Consider the following 22,769-nt stretch of genomic DNA (forward strand, 5'->3'; position numbering starts at 1 on the left):
ATATAAATAAAGGTAAGGATTTAAATATTAGTAATTATGGACACTTGTCTTGACACGCGGGATCTAACTCCCATTTCGACTCTCCAAAAGCATGGTGTTACTAGAGCACCTTCACAGTATTGATAGTTTTTCTCTTAAGAGCTTGTACCTTTGAGTCAATGCTATGGTTTTTCTTTATAAAACACATCATTGTTCAGTTACAAGTTTTTTCATTCGATGACATAGGACGAAAACATTCGAGATTGGACCCAAGAAGGTTGGGAGAAAGGAAGATTATCAACGGGCGTCTTGTGTGACCGTTAAGTCCCACTAAAGTTAAAGGTAAGTTCTACAAAATGATGATTCGACTTTTGATGTTATATGGAGCGGAATGTTGAACGACTAAAAACCAACACATCAAAGAGCTTCATGCAACAAACATATGTATGTTGAGGTGGTTATACGGGCATACAAGGCACGACCGAATCATGTTTGAATATGTACGCAAAAAACTTGGGGTACCACCAATAGAGGAGATGCTCACCCAAGACCCAACATTGGCTGTGTTGGTTTGGCATCTCCAGCGAAGGCCGTCTGATGCATCGGTTTGCATAGAACGCATCAAGAATGCTGAAGGAAGGATGAACGCATCAAGAGTGCTGAAGGTGGTAAAGTGGGACCTGAGCGGGCAGAATTTATCTGAAGAACTGCGTTAGATATACGGAAGTGGAGAGCGGAGATCCACGTAAAAGAGGTAAGGTTTCTGAACTTGTAATGAGGTAAGATTTCTAAACTTGGAATGAGGATTCACCCTTTAACCAGAGAACATGTGAAATCATCCTAGCATAATATGAAGGGGGGAATCGCCGCATAGCTCCGCAGCTAGTAGGATTATGAAAGGGGGAATCCCCCTACCCACCCATAGCTCCACAGCTAGTAGGATTGTGAAGGGGGAATCCCCCCGTAACCCTGCGTCCTGGGCAGTGATGTGGGTATACCCACTTTAATGGTCGTGAATACGTAATTCTATTGAAGTGGCGACTACTTCATTCTTTGTACCAAAATGAACGCGACACGAAAAGTGCCAAGAATTTGCTCCATTCTAGTGCGGGTTGTGTCGAGGCTGGCAAGCCGACGTAAAATCTGTCATACTTTCATGAGATATAATTCATTCCAGCTCTGGCCCTAGACTTGTTCCGGGACAAAAGGCCTTTGGATCGGGTATCGGACATATGATGGATCAACATTGTATTTATGAAGCATGATACATGGAACACATTATGTACATCAACTAGTTGTGTCGCTGGAACTAATAAAAATGCTATTTTTCAACATAATGGTATTCAACATGGTCTATCGTACAACGCCTCATAATGATCAAATCAATAGCCCTTTTAAAAACATATAAATACTCATATGAGATTTCGTATAATCTAATATATCTAAGTGTCTGCAATGTGATTGAATAGTATCAACATCTGTTTAAGTTACAAAACCGGCTCTCGTCTAGTAAATTTTTCCTTCGGTAAAAAGCTCAATTATTTCTATTTTATTTTTATTAACGTTGATGTTAAAACTCATCCAGAGTCGCTTGATTATTTTACTAGAGTCAACTTTGTTTATGTTAGACTAGAAAGTCTACGAATGTTAAGACTTACAAGTATTACTCTAAAGACCCGAAGAATGTGAAGAAGTAACGACTACAACAAAGACATCATCCTTCCACTTTATGTTAGTAATATTTACTTGATCTTGTTTCCATTCCTAACGTATCTTTCAAGTCGCTTTATATTGAAAACATAACATGCAAAGCTTTCTTTATGACACTCTAGTGATCAGACTTGGTCATAGCATTACGATCAAAGTGTCAAGGGATTATATTGAATTACGAAGTATAATGCTTATCTTTTGAACTTCGAAAATACGACATCAACATAATCTATGTATTTAGTTACTTGATTATATGTATGGGATATAGTTATGATTTCATCCTAGGAAACTATGTATTATTACATTGTTTTAAGGAAGTAGATGTATGAACTTGTTTCATAATCGAAAAGGAAATCATAAATGTGTTGGTCCGGTTCTTCGTTGAATAATATTTGAATGACCAATGCAAGATGACAAGATAGAACCGATATTAACTTATGTTGAGAATCAAGGTATAACCAGTCATAGCCTATATTGTTTCACAAGGCGTAACCGATCCTAATTAGTTTTGGGTAGGAAGGTGTAACTGATCACAACCTACGTTAGGAAGTAAGGTGTAACTGATCACAACCTACTTTAGGAAGCATGATGTAACCGGTCACAACCTACATTGGAAGCATGGTAAAACCGATCACACCCTATATTGTGAGTAATGGTATAACCGGTCCCAAGAGAAAATCCGAGTCTCCAAAGTTCACATATTTCTCTATGTTGTGTGTGAGTTAGGAATTAGGGTTTGATAAGATAGGAAACTTCTAGATGTTGACATTATTTGAACATGTGCATAATTCTTATCAGTAATTGTTCAAAGATATTCCTTAATCCTTAAGGTGATCCCAAACCAAAATATTGAAAAGCATTTAATTATGATTTTCAAATATATATGTTTTAATTACCATCAATTAAATCATATCCTCTGGAAAATGGTTATTAGTTAATATGCCAAACGAATAATATAATTTTTCTAAGAGAGATTTCGGAAAATATTGTTTGACATTTATTGGAAATAAGAAAATCGAATTAGGTACTTTAATGCATATCTTGAGAATATTTTTGGTTTCGGAATTTCCTTGTTGTCCAAGCATCCTTGGTCTATAAATACTTGAGTTTGTATTTCTTGAAAACTATCCTAAGAGCCAGACAAACTTCATTCGTGTTGTTTCTGGTGGAGCTGTCTATTCGGAGAGGAAAGTAACCTAATTAGGCGAGATCCCTTACGACCGCTCGTTTAAAGACTTATATGGGATCAAGAATCTCTACGAGTACCGTTGGTGAGAAACTAGATAATTTCATTGTTATTTTAGTTTTTGATTATTGATTTAATTGACTAAAGGTTGTTGAAACTTTGATTGCACCTACTTTGATTATTCTTGAGAGCATTCTATTTTAACATAAGGGTCACTCAAACTAGATCAAAGTATCGACGGGGTCCTTAGAACTATTTGTAGATCTAAAGACATGTTGTAATAATCAATTGTTAACAGACTCCGTTATGTGTGTGATTGATCACAAGAGGGTTCAAGTTTGTGTTGTGCAGGTTTTGAGAAAACAATTGAAGATTTGAAGATAATGAGATATTTTCTTATTAGTTTTCATATCTTGTGAACTTGTGCACACATCTTGATCGGTTGGGATCCTACTTAGATTAGATTTATCTAATCAGAAATTCGTATAGATCGGCAATTATCATTTGGTGGTATTTTTCAATATCTGAATCTGATAGTTGTGAATCTGAATCTAAGTTACTAATTTAGATTGATCTTACCCGACAAAGGAGTTTATTATATTAAACAATAGAGACTTTGTCGACTATGAAAAAACGGGGGTCTAACAACACCACCCAATATTTCGCTTACCAATCTGTATGGACAAACTCGAATATACTTTTAAGAGAATCAACAAGACTCAATCAATTAAAAGTATATCAACGAGTTTACATCTCTCTCTTGATTTGATTTACTCAAGCAGGAACTGCGAGTTCTAATCAAATGCAAGGAATAACTTGGATGGTACCAAAGACAAATATCCAATGATCAATCAATGACAATCAACAACCAAAGGTTGGATTACTATAATTGATGATCTAACGCACAACCTGTATTATTTCAATTATAAAGATAAAACAATATAATGCGGAAATAGAAATAACACAGACACCAGAAATTTTGTTAACGAGGAAACAACAAATGTAGAAAATCCCCAGGACCTAGTCCAGATTGAACACACACTATATAAGGCCGCTACAGACACTAGCCTACTCCAAGATAACTTCGGACTGGACTGTAGTTGAACCCCAATCAGTCTCCCACCGATCCAAGGTACAATTGTACTCCCTACGCCTCTGATCCCAGCAGGATACTGCGCACTTGATTCCCTTAGATGATCTCACCCACAACTAAGAGTTGCTACGACCCAAAATCGCAGGCTTTAATAATAAACAAGTCTGTCTCACACAGACAAGTCTATCAAAGGATCAATCTGTCTCCCACAGATAAACCCTAAAGATTTTGTTGCGTCTTTTGATAATAATCAAGGTGAACAGGAACCAATTGATAATCCGGTATTATATTCCCGAAGAACAGCCTAGAGTTATCAATCACCTGACAACAATCTTAATCGTATGGCAGCGAAACAAGATGTTGCAGAATCACAAACAATGAGACGAAGATGTTTGTGACTACTTTTTATATCTTGCCTATCAGAGATATCAATCTCAAGCCAATCAATCTGATTGTACTCGTACGATAGAAGATGCAAGATCAGATAACACAACTACGATAAAAGTAGTATCGGTCTGGCTTCACAATCCCAATGAAGTCTTTAAGTCGTTAACCTGGGTTTAGAAGAAGTGTTAGAGCATTGCTCGGTCGAACTCGCATGCGTTGCTATCTCAAGCATATTTTTCAATGTTAGTGATCAAAACTATAAGTCTTGATTTCTAGTCTATTATAGCTAAGTCTCGGACCAGGATAGAAAGTGTAGTTGAGATCAAGGACTTCATGGAGATTCATCATACAAGTAGAAGAACTACTCAAGGAACCGGTGGAACTTCTCGACAAAAAAGCATGTGAAGACTTGAACTTATCTATCACTCAAAAGTATATATACTCTATCTCCTACTCTTTGAGATAAGAAGTCGTATGCTATATATATAGACTTTGATTATATACATTTGGTATTCCGATCCGAGTATACTTCGCTTATCTATATATCGAAATATGTGTTGGTAATCTTTTCGGTTCGATCAGATTTATCTTTACCTAGTGACGAAAGTCATGATATGTTTCAATCATCTTGAAAATTGCTTTGACGATACATGGTGTAACTATATAACGTTCTCTAAGAATGTTTCAATGATTGAAATGAGAGTTTAAATTACATAACCAATGGTGGACATAAGCATTATTGTGGAAACACATTTATGTATTAGTACTATTCCTTGAACCAAAGTTTGTGAACTTTGTTGATCAAGAGAACCGGAAGAATGGCGTGAGCTAAGTCCGCGAACTGCCGAAGTTCTCAAACCCTAGAATTTCTGCTGGAGTTGAAAAACTACTTGCATGAAGCTAAGCCCGGTAACTTAAGTCCGCGAACCGACGAAGTTCTCACACCCGAGAATTTCTGTTGGAGTTTGTAAACTCTGCCCGGTAACTTAAGTCCGCGAACCTAGTCTGAGAACTTGAGAAGGTTATATATCTGAAGATAATTTCTGAACTTAAACCTAAAAAGAATAAGGAATGCAGTTTGCAAACCGTGGCTATAAAAGTTCATGAACCGATTCAAGTGAATCAAATCATCCTTGCTTCAGTTGTGTCTTGTGTAGTACATAAGATTTCCTTGTAATTGAACAACTCTTGAACTAGTTCATTTGAAGTCATTTGAACTAGTTATGGTGAAGAAGAACATGGTTGATATGAAATGCTCATATGGATAACCTTTTGGTTAACTATTGTTGAACCAACAAGCGCATATATTTGCGTACGGTTAACAAACCTGGAAACGTGCATTGTCAAGTGTGTGTAACAAGCTAAGTTTTCGATCCAATGGTTGAGAAATACTAGCTTGAATCTAAATCAGGTTTTCATATAACAGTGGATATTGATTGCTTTGTTACCAAGGTAACTTAATTGCAAACCCTGATTTGAAAGACTATATAAAAGAGACATCTATTATTGTGCAAAACTAATCCCCACACCTTATGCGTGATACTAGTTCGTGTTCTAAAGTCGATTCTCCTTTAACCTTTGGTTTTCTTCTTCTAAAACTGGGTTAACGACTTAAAGACTTCATTGGGATTGTGAAGACAGACCGATACTACTTTTATCGTGGTTGTGTGATCTGATCTTGCATCTTCTATCGTACGAGTACAATCATATTGAGTGGCTTGAGATTGATATCTCTGATAGGCAAGATATAAAAAGTAGTCACAAACATCTTCATCTCATTGTTTGTGATTCCGCAACATCTTGTTTCGCTACCATAAAATTAAGATTGTTGTGAGGTGATTGATAACTCTAGGCTTTTCTTCGGGAATATAAGACCGGATTATCAATTGGTTCATGTTCACCTTGATTATTATCAAAAGACGGAAACAAACCTTTAGGGTTTAACTGTGGAGACCGATTGATCCTTTGATAGACTTGTCTGTGTGAGACAGATGTTTATTGTCAAAACCTGCGATTTTGGGTCGTAGCAACTCTTATTTGTGGGTGAGATCAGATAAGGGAATCAAGTGCGCAGTATCCTGCTAGGATCAGAGGCGTAGGGAGTACCGCTGTATCTTGGATCGGTGGGAGATTGATTGGGGTTCAATGACAGTCCCGTCCGAAGTTAGCTTGTAGTAGGCTAGTGTCTGTGTTATTTCTATTTCCGCAATATATTGTTTTGTCTTTATAATTGAAATAATACAGGTTGTGCGTTTAGATCATCAATTAGAATAATCCAACCTTTGATTGTTGATTTTCATTCATTGATCCTTGAATATTGGTCTTTGGTACCATCCAAGTTATTCCTTGTATTTGATTAGAACTCGTAGTTCCTACTTGAGTAAATCAAATCAAGAGAGAGATATAAACTCGTTGATATACTTTTAATTGATTGAGTCTTGTTGATTCTTTTAAAAGTATATTCGAGTTTGTCCATACAAATTGCTAAGAGAAATATTGGGTGGTGTTGTGAGACCACCGCTTTTTCAAGAAGAAAACCAAAGGTTAAAGGAGAAACGACTCTATCATGCAAATTAGTATCACACGTAAGGTGTGGGTATTAGTTTTGCACAATACTAGATGTCTCCTTTATATAGTCTTTCAAATCAGGGTTTGCAATTAAGTTACCTTGGTAACAAAGCAATCAATATCCACCGTTAGATGAAATCCTGATTTAGATTTAAGCTAATATTTCTCAACCGTTGGATCGAAAACTTAGCTTGTTACACACACTTGAAAATGCACGTTTCTAGGTTTGTTAACCGTATCCAAACATATGCACTTGTTGGTTCAACAATAGTTAACCAAAAGGTTAGCCATATGAGCATTTCAAATCAACCATGTTCTTCTTCACCATAACTAGTTCAAATGACTTCAAATGAACTAGTTAGAGAGTTGTTCAAATGCAAGGAAATCTTATGTACTACACAAGACACAATTGAAGTTAAGTGATTTGATTCACTTGAATCGGTTCATGAAATTTTATATCCACGGTTTGCAAACTGCATTCCTTAGTCTTTTTAAGTTTAAGTTCAGAAATCATCTTCAGATATATAACCTTCTCAAGTTCCCAGACTAGGTTCGCGGACTTAAGTTACCGGGCAGAGTTTACAAACTCCATCAAAAATTCTCGGGAATGAGAATTTCGCCGGTTCGCGGAATGGGTTCGCGGACTTAGCTTCACGCAAATAGTTTGTCAACTCCAGCAGAAATTCTCGGGTTTGAGAACTTCGGCAGTTCGCGTACTGAGTTCGTGGACTTGGCTCACGCCATTCTTTCGGTTCTCTTGATCAACAAAGTTCGCAAACTTTGGTTCAAGGAATAGGACTTATACATAAATGTGTTTCCACAAAAATGCTTATGTCCACCATTATTTATGTAATCTTAACTCTCATTTCAATCATTGAAACATTCTTAGAGGACGTTATATAGTTGTTACACAATTTCTCGTCAAAGTAATTTTCAAGATGATTGAAACATATCATGACTTTCGTCATTAGGTAAAGATAAACTTGATCGAAGCAAAAGCTTGCTAACACATATTTCGAGATATATATAGGCGAGGTATACTCGGCTCGAAATACCAAATGTGTATAATCAAAGTCTATATAAATAGCATACGACTTCTTGTCTCAAAGAGTAGGAGATAGAGTAGATATACTTTTGAGTGATAGATAAGTTCAAGTCTTCAAATACCTTTTTGTCGAGAAGTTCCACCGGTTCCTTGAGTAGTTCTTCTACTTGTATGATGAATCTCCATGAAGTCCTTGAGGTGAACTACACTTTCTATCCTAGTCCGAGACTTAGCTATAATATACTAGAAATCAAGACTTATAGTTTTGATCACTAACATTGACAAACATGCTTGAGATAGCAATGCATGCGAGTTCGACCGAGCAATGCTCTAACAATCTCCCCCTTTGTCAATTTTAGTGAAAAAACTATCAATACATATGGAATACAAAAAAGATAAAGAAACTTTAGTAGCTCCTATTCCACATGTCTAATCTTCAACATTACTCGAAATCTTCGTCACTTCCAAGTACTCCAATAATCCCAAAGGTTGTAATTTTAGCATCACCATTGTTGAAGATCCGTAGCTATAACAATGAGAAAACACAGTTTTCGATCATTGTTATACAGTGTCATAGTATTACTACACAACGTCAAAGTTCAATTGTATCACAACTTCAACAGTAATACTACGGTGATATGTATCACTCCCCCTTAGTCAATACTCCATCTCACATGGAAACCACTCCCCCTTACACAATGATCCGAAAACCATATGTAACTGTAGTGTGAACTACATATTAATTCTCCCCCATTTTGTCAGTAAAATTGGCAAAGGTACAAGAACGGGATCATAATGAAATTTCCGAAAGAGACATTTCATGACAAAAGGAAAAATATATATACCAACTAATTTAGATGCAATCATAAAGCCAAAGCTAAATGCATTCATCAAGGAGTTTAAATATACAAGATAACCCCTCTAAAATTCCACAGCCGCACACCCCTCAAGATATGACCATTAACCACAAGTTCAAAAGAACTCTCCCCCATTTGATGTCATTCCCGAAAGAACAACAAGCGCGACCTTAATTTCGAAAGGAAATAAGGATTTTTATTGGACACAAAAAACCATGAGAACGATTTCCTATATCCAAAAACTCAATCAAATTAATCACAAGTAAACCCATGATTAATTTAATCGGAATACGCAATCAAATTAAACACAAACAATGATCAATTCAATTGATTATGCTCAACATAAGAGAACTTATGGAGACACGAAAGTACTCAACTAGATTAATTACAAGAGAACCCATAATTAATCTAATTGTAATACACAACCAAACCAATCACAAAAGTAATCAATTTAATTGTCATTTGTTTTGCTCAACATAAGAAAACTTACGGAGCAATAACTAAATAACCAAACAAGATGATTAATTTAGTTCAATATGCTCGACATAACATATCTCAGAGAACAACAACTAATATAAAAATCAACTTGGTTATATAGTGCTCAACATAAGATATATTACGGAGCCTCACAGTAATACATTAAATATGGATCAGGGATGATCAATACTGCGAAATACACATGGACTCATTTTATTTTCCATCACTATTTTCATAACGATATTTAATAGATATAATCCTTGAAAAACAAAATATTTTAACTTATCTTCCATCAAATATTTGACAACATAGGCTTAACTTTTGTATTTGTCAAAATTCCATTCATTCTTTTATCAATACGTGAATACCGATGACGAACGACTTTACTTTTGACAAAGTATGGGATAAACATAGTTCACGGTTGTGAACCCCAATATCCCATAACAAATTGTAATATAACAAATCATAAATATTAATACTGCAAAAACATCATCTTCCAAATAGTTTTTAGAATTTAAACAAATAAATCTAAAAACATGAAGATGAAAACATTGGACATAGCCATGTGTAGTCACAATAATTGATATTCCAAACTCTAGTAATCCTTCTCAAAAACAAGAATAAATTCTCATATGAAGTTTCCTAGGAATCCAGACAAACTCGTAATGCACATTCGAGTTCGGACGAAGAAGTTACAGCCAAAACAAGTCGACCGAATATTGACGTCTACAGGCAAACATGCATAACAGGTTTTCAAACGAATTTTCAAGTCCGCGAACTTAAACCCCTGGATTTTGTTTTTAAAATATGTTATGCATATCTGGTAGGTGTACCATGAAGTCCAAACATCCCGAACTACTATTTTCAAACCTAAACGTTTAAGAACCTTAAACACATATTAAGTTAGGTAGAAATGAACAATAATCAAGGTACATGGATCATTATAAAAATACAAATCTTGATCATGTTTATAGACATACCTTTTTAGAAGAATCCAGTTGAATTCTACAGCCTTACCGAACATAATCTGTGTGCCCCAATTCTCGTGCTTCCCTCACCGTATACATAACAAGGCATTCCTTGGTGAGGATGCACTTACAACACAATCAAGTTGTGTCGGGGTGAACAACGTCTTGCTCACCACAAGTGACCTTTGGATTATCATAAAAGAGATCGCTTTTAGAACCTTTTACATCCAATTCCATTTTTCCAAAAAACTTGTTAAGTTCCAACATCATGGGTATTGCCTTCTCCATAGTCATGGAATTTTCTGGAAGATCATTCCTTTTCACACTCAAAGAATCATTGGCTTTCTTTGGTACCCACTTCTGAGTGCGTTTAGGAACAACCGGAACCTTCTTCCTATTACTCTCTTCTTCTAGAATTCTCGGAAGAGAATTGGATTGACTATTCTTTTGCAAGTTAGTCTTTCTCCAATTGGGAGCATCGGATCTTGTCTTCGTATTTACTAAGTTATCCTTTTGATAACCATTACGATTGTGAAAAGGATTCGTATGACGTTTATAGGAAAAACTAGGATTATCACATCACTGATTCCTTTGCCTAAAGGTTGGACAGTTACAACCTATAACGTTAAGGGGATTAGTCTTAACATATGATCTTGGTTTCACCACTTCTTGTGATTCCCAAACAAGAACATCATGAAGTTTCTCATTCTTTATACGGAAACGACATCTCCTTTCCAGGTGACCTTTATTTCCGCAACAGTGGCAAACATAAGGAATGTTCTTACCTCGATCTGTGTGTGCTGACTTGGGAGGTTGATATACTTTGTTCTTTTGAACTTTAACTTCTGGTGAAGGTATTTCACTTTTTCCATCAGTGGAAGCCTTTTGTTGAGAAGAATCACTAGCCTTAACAAATTTTACCTCTTTGCTAATACTTGGAGCATATATTCCCTTATAACCCAATCCTCGTGTATCACGATGATTTTTACTTGCTTCTAGCATACTGGTTAATTTGCTTGAACTAGTATTGAACTTTTTCAAGTCATCTTCCAACATATTGATTTTATCAAGAGCAGCAGCTAAATCATCCTCAAGGCATTTTTCTCGAGTGAGACAAACACTTTCTCTGTCATCAAAACTAATTTGTTGAGAGTTAAACCTTGCTTCAGATTCTGCAAGTTTCTCTTCCAACAAAAAGTAATTTTGATAAAGATCATCACATTCAACTGACTTCATACGTAGGTTTTCCTCAAAATCCTTGAGGATCGATTCGTTAGAACGATTCGAAAAATAAACACCTGCGTAACATCTTCTCAATTTCTTATTTTCTCGACAGAGAGGAGTCAGAAGAGGTGTGACATGAGAAGTTGTAATCTTCTTCATTTTCCATGAATCCAAAAACTTAACATACTCTGAGACTTCCTCATCAACATCTCTATCAATATCCGAATCACCTTCATCAGAAAGTTCCTCCAACTGTTCTTCTAGGAGAGTTTCCCAATCAACAGTTTTTACATCAAGAGAATGTTTAGATATTGACTTAGATGTGACAGTTCTCTCAGGTGAATCCAAGCTTTTAGAATCATCTGGTAATTTCTGAACTGGTACGTTATTAGAGATAGACTCGTCCATAATCAGATTGCTACAAACACAGACTTATAAGGTCTTTAACGTGTTTTCCTGCTCTGATACCAATTAAAAAAACGGGGGTCTAACAACACCACCCAATATTTCGCTTAGCAATCTGTATGGACAAACTCGAATGTACTTTTAAGAGAATCAACAAGACTCAATCAATTAAAAGTATATCAACGAGTTTATATCTCTCTCTTGATTTGATTTACTCAAGCAGGAACTGCGAGTTCTAATCAAATGCAAGGAATAACTTGGATGGTACCAAAAACCAATATACAAGGATCAATCAATAACAATCAACAACCAAAGTTTGGATTACTCTAATTGATGATCAAACACACAACCTGTATTATTTCAATTATAAAGATAAAACAATATAATGCGAAAATTGAAATAACGCAGACACCAGAAATTTTGTTAACGAGGAAACCGCAAATGCAGAAAAAACCCAGGACCTAGTCCAAATTGAACACACACTATATTAAGCCGCTACAGACACTATCCTACTCCAAGCTAACTTAGGACTGTACTGTAGTTGAACCCCAATCAGTCTCCCACCGATCCAAGGTATAGTTGTACTCCCTACGCCTCTGATCCCAGCAGGATACTGCGCACTTGATTCCCTTAGTTGATCTCACCCACAACTAAGAGTTGATACGACCCAAAATCGCAGGCTTTGACAATAAACAAATTTGTCTCATACAGACAAGTCTATCAAAGGATCAATCTGTCTCCCACAGATAAATCCTAAAGGTTTTGTTCCGTATTTTGACAATAATCAAGGTGAACAGGTATCAATTGATAATCCGGTCTTATATTCCCGAAGAACAGCCTAGAGTTATCAATCACCTCACAAAAATCTTAATCTTATGGTAACGAAACAAGATGTTGCGGAATCACAAACAATGAGACGAAGATGTTTGTGACTATTTTTTATATCTTGCCTATCGGAGATATCAATCTCAAGCCAATTAATCTGATTGTACTCGTACGATAGAAGATTCAAGATCATATCACACAACTACGATAAAAGTAGTATCGGTCTGGCTTCATAATCCCAATGAAGTCTTTAAGTCGTTAACCTGGTTTTAAAAGAAGAAAACCAAAGGTTAAAGGATAAACGAATCTAGCACGCAAACTAGTATCACACATAAGGTGTGGGTATTAGTTTTGCACAAAACTAGATGTCTCCTTTATATAGTCTTTCAAATCATGGTTTGCAATTAAGTTACCTTGGTAACAAAGCAATCAATATCCACCTTTAGATGAAAACCTGATTTAGATTCAAGCTAATATTTCTCAATCGTTGGATCGAAAACATAGCTTGTTACACACACTTGACAATGCACGTTTCTAGGTTTGTTAACCATACCCAAACGTGTGCACTTGTTGGTTCAACAATAATTAACCAAAATGTTAGCCATATGAGCATTTCATATCAACCATGTTCTTCTTCACCATAACTAGTTCAAACGACTTCAAATGAACTAGTTAGAGAGTTGTTCAATTACAAGGAAATCTTATGTACTACACAAGACACAATTGAAGCAAAGATGATTTGATTCACTTGAATCGGTTCATCAACTTTTATATCCATGGTTTGCAAACTGCATTCCTTAGTCTTTTTAAGTTTAAGTTCAGAAATCATCTTGAGATACATAACCTTCTCAAGTTCGCATACTAGGTTCGCGGACTTAAGTTACCGGGCAGAGTTTACAAACTCCAGCAGAAATTCTCGGGAATGAGAACTTCGGCGGTTCATGGACTGGGTTCGCGGACTGAGTTCGCTGACTTAGCTTCTCGCAAATAGTTTGTCAACTCCGGAAGAAATTCTCGGGTTTGAGAACTTCAGTAGTTCGCGGACTTGGCTCACGCCATTCTTCCGGTTCTCTTGATCAACAAAGTTCGCAAACTTTGGTTAAAGGAATAGGACTTATACATAAATGTGTTTCCACAACAATGCTTATGTCCACCATTGGTTATGTAATATTAACTCTCATTTCGATCATTGAAACATTCTTAGAGGACGTTATATAGTTGTTACACCATTTCTCGTCAAATCAATTTTCAAGATGATTGAAACATATCATGACTTTCATCACTAGGTAAAGATAAACTTGATCGAAGCAAAAAGCTTGCCAACACATATTTCAAGATATAGATAGGCGAGGTATACTCGGCTCGAAATACCAAATGTGTATAATCAAAGTATATATAAATAACATACGACTTCTTGTCTCAAAGAGTAGAAGATAGAGTAGATACACTTTTGAGTGATAGATAAGTTCAAGTCTTCACATACCTTTTTGTCGAGAAGTTCCACCGGTTCCTTGAGTAGTTCTTCTACTTGTATGATGAATCGCCATGAAGTCCTTAAGCTCAACTACACTTTCTATCCTAGTCTAAGACTTATTTATAATAGACTAGAAATCAAGACTTATAGTTTTGATCACTAGCATTGGCAAACATGCTTGAGATAGCAACACATGCGAGTTTGACCAAGCAATGCTCTAACAGACTACTCAACATATCTTTTATTCTAAAGATAATTGAAGTGGTTACCAAACAAATTTGTTCATTTACTGTTTGGAATGTGATCAGAAGGAGTTGAGTACATAAAGACTTTATTGGGTAAATCAACTTAAGATGGTGATTTTTATCTTTAGATTCACGTGCATGACCAAAAGGTCGAAGACACAGGGATACTGAGGAAACTAAGTAACTAGCGGTAGTTTACCTGGTATCAACTATACGAAGTTGGATTTTGTTCTTTGTATAACGACTTAATTCTGAGAGTACTCAAAACTGGACTAGGTCCCGAGGTTTTTCTGCATTTGCGGTTTCCTCTATAACATAATCTTGTGTGTGTTATTTACTTTACTTGTGTATTATAATTGTTATATATTATAATTAAGTAAATGATAATATTGTACGTTAATCTGAATCACTTGACATTGATCCTATAGTCAATCAGTTTTATTACTGAAAATGCGGGGGTCTAATAACCACACCCAATATTTCGTTTGGCAATCTGTATGGACTATACCTCAATAATATTCCGAGAGTGAAAACTCAATCAAAGAATAACACTAAAGAGTTTATCTCTTCTTCTCAAATCAATCAGCAAATCAAACAGATGGAAATTTATGAGCACGATTGATGTGAGAAATATTTGGACGCTACCAAAGACCAATATCCAAGAACAATCAAAATCCTATCCACAAACAAGGTCGGATTTATCAATAATGATTGATTAACGCACAACTTGTGATATTTTAATTATAAAGATAAACAATATAATGCGGAAAAGAAATAACATAGAAACCAGAAATTTTGTTAACGAGGAAACCGCAAATGCAGAAAAACCCCGGGACCTAGTCCAGAATAAACACACACTGATTATAAGCTGTTACACCAATTTCCTACTACCTATTCGGACTAGATTTAATACCTGCTTCAGCTGTATTCAAGCACTTGTAGAACTCCTAGCAGAACACCGATTCTCTTTAAGAATTCCTCTCGTATAACTTCTAGCTGAACACAAGTTCTCTTTAGAATTTATTCCCGTAAAATCTTCTGGAAGAACAAAGTTCTCTTCAGAAGATACAACAACACCGTTGATACTTTTCGATCTTTTGTTTTCATAAAACACCGAATCGATTTCCCTTTAGATGTAAATCAAGGTTTTGGAAATCTTGTGTTTGTTTTGAGAAAAACAATTACTAGGTAAAAGGAATATCAAAACAAACTTGTAGATTAGGGTTTATTATACTCTTCAAGAAAGGAAGAGAAACCTAATTATTCTATAACAAGAACAACTAGAATAAATCTAGAGATATCTTGTTTAAAACTTCTTAAGGATTTTTACGAGATACCTTAATCAACGTTTTCTTTATAGTTCTGATTTCGACTAACAATTGTTGGTATACGATCGAGAACTGAAATTTATCAAAACCTAGGGTTTATGATCAACGAATCTTGAGTGGTCTTATATCAGAAGAGAAGACCTTAGAATAGACAAGAGGTGAAAAACCTAGATTACAAGTTGTATAATCAACCACAAAGATAAATCCAACTCGGGTTTGTGATCCCCAATACAAAGACTTTTATCTCACTTTTGTTCACGAAGAACAGAAGACATGGCAAACAACCTTATGAAGCTTACACCAATTTTCCAAAGGGGATGAAAAACGTGTAGCACTCATGAACCCTTTATTTATAGTGAAACGTAACTTGAAAGCTAAGCTAAGCAAAGATATTTTCCTATTTCAAGACTCTCCTAATTTTGGGAGTCTTTTCTAAGTTACAACTCTTGACAAAATAATAAAATAAATAATTAATTTAGCAAATATTTTATTTATGTGAATAAATCACAATCTATCTTAGGAAGGAATCACAAAAACTTTAATATGGTAATCAAATGTGTTTGGGTTAATATCCATCTTGCCTAGATTAGGAAACATCAAAAACTTGACTAAAAATGACTTCTAGTCACGCATTGAGCTCAAGTCCGTGAACCGTTACAAACAGTTCATGGATTGTTTCCTACTAACAAACTGTAACAATTACAACAACTCTTATAATTGTTACTTTAATAAATCACTCATAACTTCTTCGTTATAACTTGGAATTGAGTGATTTTTGGCTCGTTGAATTCATAAACTCATTCACTATAACATGAGAAAATTTCCAGGGATAAAGGTTATTGACTTAAAAGTCGTGGCTCAAATAACCTCGAGTAAATATACCGTCATAGGAGTTGTTCCATAGAGAGCATTTGTTTCGATAGATTAGAAAGGCAGAATTGAACAAGAATCAAAATGAAATCAATTACCACATACCTTTGTTGATGAAGTCCTTGTTTATGTCTTCTTGTAGTCTTCAAACTTAATCCTTCAAGGATAGCTTCGATTCTACTTCTTAGACTTAATTTAGTCCGAAACTATCTTTAGTATACTAAATCAGGAATGCATTTTGGAAACTAAAATTGACAACTAACTTTACATACCAACGCTAGTGGGTTCAACCGAGAAATTCTCTAACAATTACCATTACCATAACTATTGTCAAGTAAATATCTTGTTGTCGTATTGTCTCGACTTCGTCCATAGACAATCTCATAAGGTATAAGACTTATAGGTTGATATTAAAATATTGTGGTGTATTTGGGTACCCTCGTCTTTTCATGTAGGTTAAGGAACGAGATCATCCTATTTCATGCACGTACCAGTTAGATATAGTTTTCATCAAACTTGAGGAGTTTCACACATAATAAACAAATTTAAAAAGCTCTAAATACATTACTATCATCTATGAAATTTTACTTACTAACGGAAAACACTAATACAGCTCTAATTTTTCAAAAGTTGATTATACTAATACTTAATTGGTTCAGTATGTGGACATAGACACAGTTGACAAGCTAGTGAAAAAGTAAACTAATATAGAAGATTAGTCGTGTGATTATGTACTGGAAAAAACGGGTTTGATGGCGCTGCGTTTTAAATGCTATTATAGAAAATAAAGAACGGTGTCCTATATTATGCAGTGAAACAAGAAGGAAGAGATATAGGGTAAGAGACGACCCTCGATTGGAGTTGGTATAGTAAGGTTTTTAAAAAAATTTGATTGGAAATGCGACTACCACAATTATAGTTAGATATATTAACTAAGTATGTGTTAGTGTCTCACTATGGACATTTATAAGTAGTATATAACCACTATCTATATCTAACAGCCTTAATTATTAAATTTCTTACCTATTTAGAATGTTTTTATAAATTTTGGAAGTTAACATGTCCAAGTGATTAAATATTTTCATTAATAAAAACATACTTATAACTATCAAATATATTTTTTCATATTTTCATTAAGAAAATATGTAATTGTCGAATATATACGTGCCCGTATCCTGGTTTTTTGAGAATTTATCGTGTCTCGCATCAAAGTCGTGCCATATACGGTTCAGTATAATCCATCTCAAAAGCTTTGCAACCCTGATGCAGCGTTGATAACACATTTTCCGAGTAAGTAGAGCAACTTTCTTTTCTTTTTGTTGTTTGATAAAAGATCAAAATGGATTAAAGAAATCATGAAGAGATAGGTAAAAGGCGGTTAACTTTAGATTTTAGGGTTTTAGAAAAATAAGATAAAATAATTATATATATAAATAACTCTTAACATATATGCAAATAAAGGGAGTGAATTCGGTTTCTTACCAAACCCAAGCAGAAAAGACACTCACATCTGGACGAATACTAGCAGAACCTTGTCCCATAGCAGCGTTGGAGCTGGGTCCAGTGGCCTGACAACATATTAGCATTTGTATATTAAGACGGAGATTCTACAATAAGATATCAAGTAATAAACCCAACTGAAGAAGACAGCTTTTCCTGTATATTAAGATAAACTAATAAAACCAACCAAAGAAGACACTTACGACTACACTAAGGCATTATAAGCAACCGAAGAATATACTCACATGATTCAAACTTGAACGATGCAGATTATTTTCGATCAATTCATTGATGCAGAAGGAAAATCTCTCCTTCAAACATTCCAGTGGTTACAAACTGTGCTCTCACTGTGCAACATTGTTGAACCTTTTGAGAAACTTTTTTTTTTTTTTTTTATCAAAGACTGCTCTGGAATCATAAAAGTGACCCCTCCTAACATAATAGCATCCAACTAACTACATTTAGGAAACTGCACAATTAAAATTCTTAAAATGATAGAGAATATACGCCAATCTGAATGAAGAGTTTTTCCTTCTCTTCATTAAAACAAGATTTTTTTTAGCTTCTCTCGATACCAAAAATTCCAAAATGAGACCAAATCTAATCAACCTTGGGAGTCCGATATATCAAAATAACACACAACATGACATTTAGAAAAACCATCTACAGCTACCAAATAGTAACCATACTACTCCATATGTCAATCAATTTGTTAGCTACTTCTAAACTTGAGATATAATCAACCCATCAAAACAATAATTAAACCACACTATTGGGATTTATGTGTCTCTCTAATCATGTGTGAGGGGTACGCAACATTTATATTGTTGACGGGGCAGGAAAATCAAATCAAATCTGGGGTATATATAGAAACAATCAAAACTTGTGACGGAACAAACCTAACCACAAAAAAAAGCAAGTTTCACGACTTACCACATTGAAATCATCAACTTTGGCAATTGGTTTCTTATTACGATTCATGATTGCACAGTTTCTACAAGCATAACGTGTTGTATCCATTCATCAGAAAAATCTTATCGACCTTCACGTTAGAAGACGAAGAATAACTCCCACCATCTTTTCCTTTCTTGTTGACATAATCTTTGAAGTACCCATTGCTTGATCCTCCACTGTACTTCATGTAGTTACTGGATTCAATTGATGAGGGAGGTGTATAATAAAATTTTCTTTTTTTTCTTTTTATAGTAATTCTTCAACCTGATATTTTTTTCTGTATCTAAAAGAAAGAGAGAGAGTGTAGATTGTAGTAAAATATTATTGTAGATGGATAATCATATATACCATAGAAAGTGGCTCAGTTCATGACAAAGAAAAAAAAATCCTATCAGAAGAAACTAGCCAGACTAGGGTACTATCACGCGTTTCAAACCTATTACTTTTTGTTGTTAACGTTGAACTTCCTCATGCCAAATAATAATATTTAGAGACTCATTACTTGACTGAGATGTCGACACCATAAATAAAATCTTACCAAACTCCCATCATTATCTATATGTATTGGAGGTGTTAATAAGAATCTCCCATTTGTTCTATAACTTAATTATGGTATTGATCGTCAGTTTTTTGGACATGATAATGGTTTGGTTTGGTTTGCCTAAGTCTTTACGACATATGCAAACATTTACCGGAAGCATTACTAACTAGGTCTTCTAAATACAACTCTGAATTTCTAGGACAACTATTATGAGATTCAATACATAGAAGGTGTGGTTAGTTAGGATTACAAAATTGGGGAGTTCAAAGGGGCATTACTTATCAAGCATATCCGTCGATATCAGTTCGTAACTTAGAAGAAAAAACTATTTTCACTTGTGCTACTCAAATGCAAATAATCCAAGTGGTCTTACCTCAATAGGACTAACTATAATTCGCCCCATCTCCCCAACGACTCAGTTTCACCATAATCGTGACATATACAAGGATGCAGATATCTGCAAATTCTCATTCTCATCATTGCCAATATCGCCATTAATATTATAACATTCCAAATTCTAACAAGTAATACTAACATTAACATGAAAATCTAACATGAATAAGAGATACCCCAGATATTGAGGGTTCGGATCAAAAAGATCATATTCCATATAGACTTAATATTACACATCCGATCGAAATCAAATTAATAATACCAAAAAAATAGAAATCAAATATATGTCGCGACCCTCTGATATTTACTTAAATTTGTAATCCACCTCTTTTAACAACGGTGGTAAGCTGGGAGACGTATTGTTAAAATACCTTACGTATAAATTATATGGGTTATAAAATAAAGGCTTTATTATTAGACTTGTTGAATCTTTTTTTTCCGCGGAGAAGTAAATCTGTCACAATAAAATAGGTTACTTTTTCTCATACACTATGCATGTGTTGGAGCTAATATTTGTCCATATGCTAAGGAGTAAAATATGATCAAGTCAGTTCGATTTTCATTATGCGAAATTAGCATGATTGGTTAAATAAAATAGTAAAATATCCATATACCGTTATAAAAGATTGATAAATCATCCATTCCAAATCCATCATTTCAAAAGCATATGAAATACTTTATATTCAAATCATTTATCATTGTAAGCAAATAAGTTTATGTACATAACATATGCAAGCATGAATCTCTTCCAAATTTTCTCGACTATCAAATGCTAATAACGCGAGTTGGTGATAAGTTGGTGGTATCAGTTTCAAGTTTTTCATCAAAGAAAAGAAAATGGTTTCAAGTGTCACTCAACCTAGCATAACAAAAAAGAAATAAAAAAAAATGATTAATGTAGGGCCCGGGGAATATTTCTAGGACATGTTACAAAGGAATAAAAGTAGTGTTTTAGAGTTGTTTTTGACGTGTACAAGGATAATGTAAATGTGTTTACGTAGTCGCATCATTTCTAAGTTTCTAAAACAACACCATTATCCCAAAAGTTTGACCATATAAGAAGTTTTAACCATTCCGCAATTTCACTTCTCTCGTGTTTTCCTTGTTTGAAGCGTGGTTGCTTAACCAAGTTATCCTTTTGAATCAGGTCAAATATATTATTATATGATTTCTAAAAAATGAAGACAGAAATAACACGGAATATTGAAACTAATTAGGGGATATTAATTACTCCCTCTATCGAATAGTGTCCGCTAAGGAGTGTTTTTTGGGGCGGAAATACTAAATTACCCTTTCATCTAAATTAAAATTTAAAACTAAAAATCAAAATCAAAATCAAATCGTAACAAGTTCTTAAAGATAAGTTAAATTGAATTGTTGTTGAGCAAGAAGCAGAAGAAGAAGAAGAAGAAGAAATGGCTTCATTGAGAAGGTACATGATGCCCAATTGAAAAAGAGGGGGTCTAACAAAACCACCCAATATTTCGCTTAGCAATCTGTATGGACAAACTCGAATATAATTTTAAGAGAATCAACAAGACTCAATCAATTAAAAGTATATCAACGAGTTTATATCTCTTATTGATTTGATTTACTCAAGCAAGAACTGCGAGTTCTAAACAAATACAAGGAATAACTTGGATGGCACCAAAGACCAATATCCAAGGATCAGTCAATGACAATCTACAACCAAAGGTTGGATTACTCTAATTGATGATCTAATGCACAACCTGTATTATTTCAATTATAAAGATAAAACAATATAATGCGAAAACTGAAATAACACAGACACCAGAAATTTTGTTAACGAGGAAACCTCAAATACAGAAAAACCATGGGGCCTAGTCCAGATTGAACACACACGGTATTAAGCCGCTACAGACACTAGCCTACTCCAAGCTAATACAAGGTACAGTCGTACTCCCTACGCTTCTGATCCCAACAGGATACCGCGCCCTTGATTCCCTTAGCTGATCTCACCCACAATTAAGAGTTGCTACGACCCAAAGTCGAAGACTTAACAATAAAAAAATCTGTCTCACACAGACAAGTCTATCAAAGGATCAATCTGTCTCTTACAGATGAACCCTAGAAGGTTATGTTCTGTATTTTGATAATAATCAAGGTGAACAGAAACCAATTGATAATCCGGTCTTATATTCCCGAAGAACAGTCTAGAGTTATCAATCACCTCACAACAATCTTAATAGTATGGTAGCGAAACAAGATTTTCGGAATCACAAACAATGAGACGAAGATGTTTGTGATTACTTTTTATATCTTGCCTATCGGAGATATCAATCTCAAGCCAATCAATCTGATTGTACTCGTACGATAGAAGATGCAAGATCAGATCACACAACTACGATAAAAGTAGTATCGGTCTGGCTTCACAATCCCAATGAAGTCTTTAAGTCGTTAACCTGGTGTTGATGGTGGTTTTTAGCTTAGGGTTAAAATCGTAAAACCTTACATCTGACATGACGTCACTACGGCCACTAGCGCATTTATTGAATCATTCAACATACCTACGTAACAATTACCAGGGTACCTTTTCTTTTATATACATGTGTGATGTTCCACGACAGAACCCTTAGTATTGACCGACATCATCTTCATACCCAAACCCTAATTCTCACACCACCGTGCCAATGGAAAACCATGCCAGCCACGTCTCCGCGCCAAGGCATGCCAACCATGCCAGCCGCACCTCCATGCCAATGGCAAACCATGCCAGCCA

The sequence above is a fragment of the Papaver somniferum genome, chromosome 11, assembly GCF_003573695.1.
Source record: "Papaver somniferum cultivar HN1 chromosome 11, ASM357369v1, whole genome shotgun sequence".
Lineage (NCBI taxonomy): Eukaryota > Viridiplantae > Streptophyta > Magnoliopsida > Ranunculales > Papaveraceae > Papaver > Papaver somniferum.